This window comes from Camelus bactrianus, unplaced genomic scaffold (genome assembly GCF_048773025.1).
Source record: "Camelus bactrianus isolate YW-2024 breed Bactrian camel unplaced genomic scaffold, ASM4877302v1 HiC_scaffold_21, whole genome shotgun sequence".
NCBI classification, from domain to species: Eukaryota; Metazoa; Chordata; class Mammalia; order Artiodactyla; family Camelidae; genus Camelus; species Camelus bactrianus.
In genome coordinates, this window is record NW_027413935.1 from 1406051 (window position 1) to 1415113 (window position 9063).

Sequence of the window (9063 nt, forward strand, 5' to 3'; positions counted from 1 at the left end):
TAAAAACAGAAATTCATATAGGATTGGACATAGCAAAGGGCACAAAACTAGACATCAGAATAGCTGAGACTAAACACTTACGGCGCCGGCCCTCCCCGCCCCGCAGAGGCCCGCGCGGCCTCCCTCCGCCGCGGGGACCCGGGGTGGCAGCCGCCGCAACCCCCGTCCTTCCTGCGCCCCGCGCCTCGCCGCCGCCGCCGCCGCCGCCCCCACTCACCTCAGGGGCGCAACCGGCACAGCCGGCCGTCGGCCTCGTTCCCGCCGAAGCGTCTCGGTGCGGTACTCCCTGCGCGGGCTGGTTCTTCCCTGGCGGTCGCAGGGGGTTCAGGGGTGGGGGGGCGGGGAACGGCCGTCACACGAGCAACGAACCGAAGCGCCGCCTGGTGGCATTTTCCACACGCCGGCGCTACCGCAGCCGCCTTGGGTCCGCACAGCCCCCTGCCGGCCTCAGCTCTTGCTGTCTCGCCTAGCCGACAAGCCTCTGCGGACAGGGGAGGGGGCCGCGGCGCGAGTCGGAGGCCGGGCGGGGGTGTGCGCAGACTCTGTCCTCTGGGGACTGCGCGCATGCGCACCAGCGGGGCGGGTCCCGCGGCCGCTCCGTGGGGGCGGGACACGCAGCCGCTGCGAGGGGACCGGCCCCGCCCAGGGGCCCTGGTCCGGCTCAGCCAATCACGAGCGCCGGTTACCTCTTGGCGCGGGCCATTTGAATGGTTCGCGGCAGCCTGAGGTGAGGGCAGATGAGCAGGCCGCTTCCCTTTAGGGAGCTTCTCTGACATCAGGAGGGGAACCCGCCCCTTATCCTTTCGCCGGAGCCCCACCCTCCCCAGGACGCGGGACTGGCAAAAAAAAAAAAAAAAAAAAAAAGCTGGGAAAGTAAAACAACACTGACTTCAGGATAACAGTTATGTCTTTGGATGGAAAGAAGGGAATGGGATAAAGGAAAGTTGAAAAAGAAACTTCAAGCATTTGTATATGATTTGATTTCTTAGAAGAAAGATTTTTAAATGCTAACATTTTGCCACAATGTTTCAATGTTTTAAAGAAATAAAATGTTAATATGTAATTATATTACATAAAAACCCAAAATACAGTCATGCATATGCATACAGATATGCATATTTTATATGTAAACATAAAAAACATGATTCAATGAATAAAATGATAGAGATTTTCTTTATCATTGAGCTTTATTCTTTTCCTGAACTTACGGTTATTTCCGGTACTTCAGGACTCCAGAGCTTGCCAGGAGACGCACATGTCCAAGAAGGCCAGTCCCCAGCAGGGAAGCAGGATGGAGCCCCAGGTGCAGGTAGGTCACGGCAGGATGGGGGCACTGGGGATGGTCGAAGGCAGGCAGGGAGGCTCGGGGTCAGGCAACGGGGAGGGAAGCACCGGGGTGTATGTGAGGCATAGGTAGGCCAAGGCAGGATGGACTGAGGGGCGCTGTGTGGGACCCAAGTAGGAAGGGAGGGGAGGGGTGCTTCAGGAGCCAGGGTCGGGCTATCCCCTCCCCCCACCTCCTGCCACCTCCCAAAGCAGCAGCTGAGTCCCTCCTGAGCTCTCTGTCGGACAGGCCCAGATTTGGCATCTGCGTCCTTGCCCCAACTTGCTACACGGCTCCCCTCATCTGGAGCCCCCGGCCCGCTTATCTTTCCCACCACAGACAGAATGCATCTTTGGACATTTGGCTGGCTCTGGGATGAAATGTTTCCAGGGCACTTCATTGGCACTCTTAACTCGTGTCATAACACACTGAATTGTTTTATAAGTACGTTTAGAAATAGCTTATTCACAAGAATATCGAACTTCCTCATTCTTGGTCAACATTGACAGATTGTCATTTATCTTAGCATGTTAAACATACTTCAATTAAGTATTTTTCCCCCTTTGTCTGTGATCGTCAACAGATAAAACTGGTCTGCTATTCGCTTAGAGTCCATCTCTGCCTTTGCTCTTTCATTTTTCCTGAACTTCCCGTGTGGGATAATTTCTCATATTGCTTTCCCTGATCCTAACTTACTTATTATAATTAAGCGGGGTGTAGGAATAGGAATAAGGTATAGTTATGAATGTACAATAACATATATTCCAGTATTCTAAATTGATTTAAATGTACTTAAAAATTATAGTTGAAGATAGAGTGCCTCATTTGGAAGGGAAGGGGGTCTACAGAATATTTGCTTTTATAAAGGGGGTATTGGGTCTGAAATGATAGCTATGGCCATAAGTTAGCAACGTTTGCTAGGAACTGGGTTGATGTTAACTCTGCTAGTTCTGATCCATAGATCATAATCCTTTGCAGATCTATGGTCTATTGTAGACTTTGTGTGTTACGTGCAGCATTTATCACATTTTATGTACCGCATCATATATATGATATTCAGTAGCTTACCCTTCTAAATGAAAAGATAAAAGGACTATAGATGAGTAGATTCTTAGTGAGTTGTTCCCCGCCCTCTCCCATTCCCACTTATTTGGTTAGAGATAGCCAATACAGACGATTCTTTAAACATGTGGATGAGGATAGAAACTCAATCCTTAACCATTACACATTTTCAGGACTGGCTTTAAATTAAATTTTAGGCTATCATTAGCAATGTACCGCTATTCTCAGGTTTCTTTTATACTCTCTTGTTTCGATGACCTTTTCGTACTTCGGTCTTTGCTTAATTTCATGCAGAGGTAGAAAATATGGTAATTTTTAACAACCCCTTGGTAATTCTGCAAATACAAAGGAAGTTTTTAAAAGGCAGATTTAAAAAGAAAAGAATTGATTTGATTCCAAAGCTGGTATTAACATATTTTAATGCAGAGGAAAGATAAGGAGCAAGATGAATCTTAAGGTTATAAGAGGCCCATCAAATTGACCTACATGAGCTCACAGAAGTTACACGTTTCCTAGGGCCAAGGAACTGTTTCATGACCTTGAAGGGTATATTAGTATTTCTATTCAAGTCATTACATTTTCAAACATTGGAACTGCTCAGATTTGGTTCACTGCACAAACCAATCACTTAGAATGTGAAAGAGCATGACTTTGGTCTCCTGGAGACAGCTCTTCTGTGATTGAGCTCTCGTTTGCACGGCCTCTCTACCTTCCTTGTTAAATTTTTTTCTTGTTTTTTTTTTTTTTTTCCCTTGTCAGCCTACATTGTGAATGCAACTGATAGAACAAACACCAACACCTGACACTGGAAATTCTCTCCTCTGGACTCATTTGAAACACATGCTGAGGTTCTCACTCGGCAAGTTTTATAAAATGTCACAACGTTTTAGAGTTGGGAGTGATTGTTGGACTCATTATAATCACACAGGGAGCTTAAGAAAATACTAATGCCTCAGCCCCACCTTCAGAAATTCTGAATTAACTTGTCTGGGGAAGACTGCAGGCCCCTATGTTTTTAAAAAGTTTTCCAAGCAATTTGAATGTCCAGCCAATTGGAGAACCACTGGGCTATTCCCATTCGATCAGATAAAAACAGAAATTCATATAGGATTGGACATAGCAAAGGGCACAAAACTAGACATCAGAATAGCTGAGACTAAACACTTACGGCGCCGGCCCTCCCCGCCCCGCAGAGGCCCGCGCGGCCTCCCTCCGCCGCGGGGACCCGGGGTGGCAGCCGCCGCAACCCCCGTCCTTCCTGCGCCCCGCGCCTCGCCGCCGCCGCCGCCGCCGCCCCCACTCACCTCAGGGGCGCAACCGGCACAGCCGGCCGTCGGCCTCGTTCCCGCCGAGGCGTCTCGGTGCGGTACTCCCTGCGCGGGCCGGTTCTTCCCCGGCGGTCGCAGGGGGTTCAGGGGTGGGGGGGCGGGGACGGCCTTCACACGAGCAACGAACCGAAGCGCCGCCTGGTGGCGTTTTCCACACGCCGGCGCCACCGCAGTCGCCTTGGGTCCGCACGGCGCCCTGCCGGCCGCAGCTCTTGCTGTCTCGCCGAGCCGACAAGCCTCTGCGGACAGGGGAGGGGGCCGCGGCGCGAGTCGGAGGCCGGGCGGGGGTGTGCGCAGACTCTTTCCTCTGGGGACTGCGCGCATGCGCACCAGCGGGTCGGAAACCGTGGCCGCTGCGTGGGGGCGGGACACGCGGCCGCTGCGTGGGGGCCGGACCCGCCCAGGGGCGCTGGTCCAGCTCCGCCAAACGCGAGCGCCGGGTACCTCTTGGCGCGGGCCATTTGAATGATTCGCGGCCGCCTGTGGTGAGGGCAGTTGGGCAGGCCGCTGCCCTTTTGGGAGCTTCTCTGACATCAGGAGGGGAACCCGCCCCTCATCCTTTCGCCGGAGCCCCACCCTCCCCAGGCCGCGGGACTGGCAAAAAAAAAAAAAAAAAAAAAAGCTGGGAAAGTAAAACAACACTGACTTCAGGATAACAGTTATGTCTTTGGATGGAAAGAAGGGAATTGGATAAAGGAAAGGTGAAAAAGAAACTTCAAGCATTTGCATATGATTTGATTTCTTAGAAGAAAGATTTTTAAATGCTAACATTTTGCCACAATGCTTCAATGTTTTAAAGAAATAAAATATTCATATGTAATTTTATTACATAGAAACGCAAAATATAGTCATGCATATGCACACAGATATGCATATTTTATATGTAAACATAAAAAACACTATTCCATGAATAAAATGATAGAGATTTTCTTTATCATTGAGCTTTATTCTTTTCCTGAACGTACGGTTATTTCAGGTACTTCAGGGCTCCTGAGCTTGCCAGGAGACGCACATGTCCAAGAAGGCCAGTCCCCAGCAGGGAAGCAGGATGGAGCCCCAGGTGCAGGTAGGTCAGGGCACGATGGGGGTACTGGGGATGGTCGAATGCAGGCAGGTAGGCTCGGGGTCAGGCAACGGGGAGGGAAGCATCGGGGTGTATGTGGGGCACAGGTAGGCCAAGGCAGGATGGAGTGAGGGGCGCTGTGTGGGACCCAAATAGGAAGGGAGGGGAGGGGTGCTTCAGGAGCCAGGGTCGGGCTATCCCCTCCCCCCCACCTCCTGCCACCTCCCAAAGCAGCAGCTGAGTCCCTCCTGAGCTCCCTGTCGGACAGGCCCAGCTTTGGCATCTGCGTCCTTGCCCCACGTTGCTACACGGCTCCCCTCATCTGGAGCCCCCGGCCCACTTTTCTTTCCCACCACAGACTGAATGCATCTTTGGACATGTGGCTGGCTCTGGGATGAAATGTTTCCAGGGCACTTCATTGGCACTCTTAACTCTTGTCATGACACAATGAATTCTTTTATAAGTACGTTTAGAAATAGCTTATTCACAAGAATATCAAACTTCCTCATTCTTGGTCAATATTGACAGATTGTCATTTATCTTAGCATGTTATACATACTCCAGTTGAGTATTTTTCCCCCTTTGTCTGTGATCGTCTACAGATAAAACTGGTCTGCTATTAGCTTAGAGTCCATCTCTGCCTTTGCTCTTTCATTTTTCCTGAACTTCTCGTGTGGGATAATTTCTCATATTGCTTTCCCTGATCCTAACTTACTTATTATAATTAAGTGGGTTGTAGGAATAGGAATATAGTATAGTTATGAAGGTACAATAACATATATTCCATTATTCTAAATTGACTTAAATTAGGTTAAAAATTTTACTTGAAGATAGAGTGCCTCATTTAGAAGGGAAGGGGGTCTACAGAATATTTGCTTTTATAAAGGGGGTATTGGGTCTGAAATGATAGCTATGCCATAAGTTAGCAACGTTTGCTAGGAACTTGGTTGATGTTAACTCTGCTAGTTCTCATCCATAGATCATAGTTCTTTGCAGATCTATGGTCTATTGTAGACTTTGTGTGTTAGGTGCAGCATTTATCACATTTTATGTACCGCATCATATATATGATATTCAGTAGCTTACCCTTCTAAATGAAAAGATAAAAGGACTATAGATGAGTAGATCCTTAGTGAGTTGTTCCCCGCCCTCTCCCATTCCCACTAATTTGCTTAGAGATAGCCAATACAGACGATTCTTTAAACATGTGGATGAGGATAGAAACTCAATCCTTAACCATTACACATTTTCAGGACTGACTTTAAATTAAATTTTAGGCTATCATTAGCAATGTACCACTATTCTCACATTTCTTTTATAGTCTCTTGTTTTGATGACCTTTTCGTAATTCGGTCTTTGCTTAATTTCATCCAGAGCTAGAAAACATGGTAATTTTTAACAACTCCTTGGTAATTCTGCAAATAAAAAGGAAGTTTTAAAAAGGCAGATTTAAAAAGAAAAGAATTGATTTGATTCCAAAGCTGGTATTAACATATTTTAATGCAGAGGAAAGATAAGGAGCAAGATGAATCTTAAGGTTATAAGAGGCCCATCAAATTGACCTACATGAGCTCACAGAAGTTACACGTTTCCTAAGGCCAAGGAACTGTTTCATGACCTTGAAGGGTATATTAGTATTTCTACTTAAGTCATTACATTTTCAAACATTGGAACTGCTCAGATTTGGTTCACTGCACAAACCTATCACTTAGAATGTTAAAGAGCATGACTTTGGTCTCCTGGAGACAGCTCTTCTGTGATTGAGCTCTCGTTTGCACGGCCTGTCTACCTTCCCTGTTAATTTTTTTTTCTTTTTTTTTTTTTTTTGTTTCTTTGTTTTTTCCCCTTGTCAGCCTACATTGTGAATGCAACTGATAGAACAAACACCAACACCTAACACTGGAAATTCTCTCCTCTGGACTCATTTGAAACACATGCTGAGGTTCTCAATCGGCAAGTTTTATAAAATGTCAGAACGTTTTAGAGTTGGGAGTGATTGTTGGACTCATTAAAATCACACAGGGAGCTTAAGAAAATACTAATGCCTCAGCCCCACCTTCAGAAATTCTGAATTAACTTGTCTGGGGAAGGCTGCAGGCCCCTATGTTTTTAAAACGTTTTCCAAGCAATTTGAATGTCCAGCCAATTGGAGAACCACTGGGCTAGTCCCATTCGATCAGATAAAAACAGAAATTCATATAGGATTGGACATAGCAAAGGGCACAAAACTAGACATCAGAATAGCTGAGACTAAACACTGACGACGCCGGCCCTCCCAGCCCCGCAGACGCCCGCGCCGCCTCCCTCCGCCGAGGGGACCCGGGGTGGCAGCCGCCACAACCCCCGTCCTTCCCGCGCCCCGCGCCCTGCCGCCGCCGCCGCCGCCGCCGCCCCCACTCACCTCAGGGGCGCAAACGGCACAGCCGGCCGTCGGCCTCGTTCCCGCCGAAGCGTCTCGGTGCGGTACTCCCTGCGCGGGCTGGTTCTTCCCTGGCGGTCGCAGGGGGTTCAGGGGTGGGGGGGCGGGGAACGGCCGTCACACGAGCAACGAACCGAAGCGCCGCCTGGTGGCATTTTCCACACGCCGGCGCTACCGCAGCCGCCTTGGGTCCGCACAGCCCCCTGCCGGCCGCAGCTCTTGCTGTCTCGCCTAGCCGACAAGCCTCTGCGGACAGGGGAGGGGGCCGCGGCGCGAGTCGGAGGCCGGGCGGGGGTGTGCGCAGACTCTGTCCTCTGGGGACTGCGCGCATGCGCACCAGCGGGGCGGGTCCCGCGGCCGCTCCGTGGGGGCGGGACACGCAGCCGCTGCGAGGGGACCGGCCCCGCCCAGGGGCCCTGGTCCGGCTCAGCCAATCACGAGCGCCGGTTACCTCTTGGCGCGGGCCATTTGAATGGTTCGCGGCAGCCTGAGGTGAGGGCAGATGAGCAGGCCGCTTCCCTTTAGGGAGCTTCTCTGACATCAGGAGGGGAACCCGCCCCTTATCCTTTCGCCGGAGCCCCACCCTCCCCAGGACGCGGGACTGGCAAAAAAAAAAAAAAAAAAAAAGCTGGGAAAGTAAAACAACACTGACTTCAGGATAACAGTTATGTCTTTGGATGGAAAGAAGGGAATGGGATAAAGGAAAGTTGAAAAAGAAACTTCAAGCATTTGTATATGATTTGATTTCTTAGAAGAAAGATTTTTAAATGCTAACATTTTGCCACAATGTTTCAATGTTTTAAAGAAATAAAATGTTAATATGTAATTATATTACATAAAAACCCAAAATACAGTCATGCATATGCATACAGATATGCATATTTTATATGTAAACATAAAAAACATTATTCAATGAATAAAATGATAGAGATTTTCTTTATCATTGAGCTTTATTCTTTTCCTGAACTTACGGTTATTTCCGGTACTTCAGGACTCCAGAGCTTGCCAGGAGACGCACATGTCCAAGAAGGCCAGTCCCCAGCAGGGAAGCAGGATGGAGCCCCAGGTGCAGGTAGGTCACGGCAGGATGGGGGCACTGGGGATGGTCGAAGGCAGGCAGGGAGGCTCGGGGTCAGGCAACGGGGAGGGAAGCACCGGGGTGTATGTGAGGCATAGGTAGGCCAAGGCAGGATGGACTGAGGGGCGCTGTGTGGGACCCAAGTAGGAAGGGAGGGGAGGGGTGCTTCAGGAGCCAGGGTCGGGCTATCCCCTCCCCCCACCTCCTGCCACCTCCCAAAGCAGCAGCTGAGTCCCTCCTGAGCTCTCTGTCGGACAGGCCCAGATTTGGCATCTGCGTCCTTGCCCCAACTTGCTACACGGCTCCCCTCATCTGGAGCCCCCGGCCCGCTTATCTTTCCCACCACAGACAGAATGCATCTTTGGACATTTGGCTGGCTCTGGGATGAAATGTTTCCAGGGCACTTCATTGGCACTCTTAACTCGTGTCATAACACACTGAATTGTTTTATAAGTACGTTTAGAAATAGCTTATTCACAAGAATATCGAACTTCCTCATTCTTGGTCAACATTGACAGATTGTCATTTATCTTAGCATGTTAAACATACTTCAATTAAGTATTTTTCCCCCTTTGTCTGTGATCGTCAACAGATAAAACTGGTCTGCTATTCGCTTAGAGTCCATCTCTGCCTTTGCTCTTTCATTTTTCCTGAACTTCCCGTGTGGGATAATTTCTCATATTGCTTTCCCTGATCCTAACTTACTTATTATAATTAAGCGGGGTGTAGGAATAGGAATATGGTATAGTTATGAATGTACAATAACATATATTCCAGTATTCTAAATTG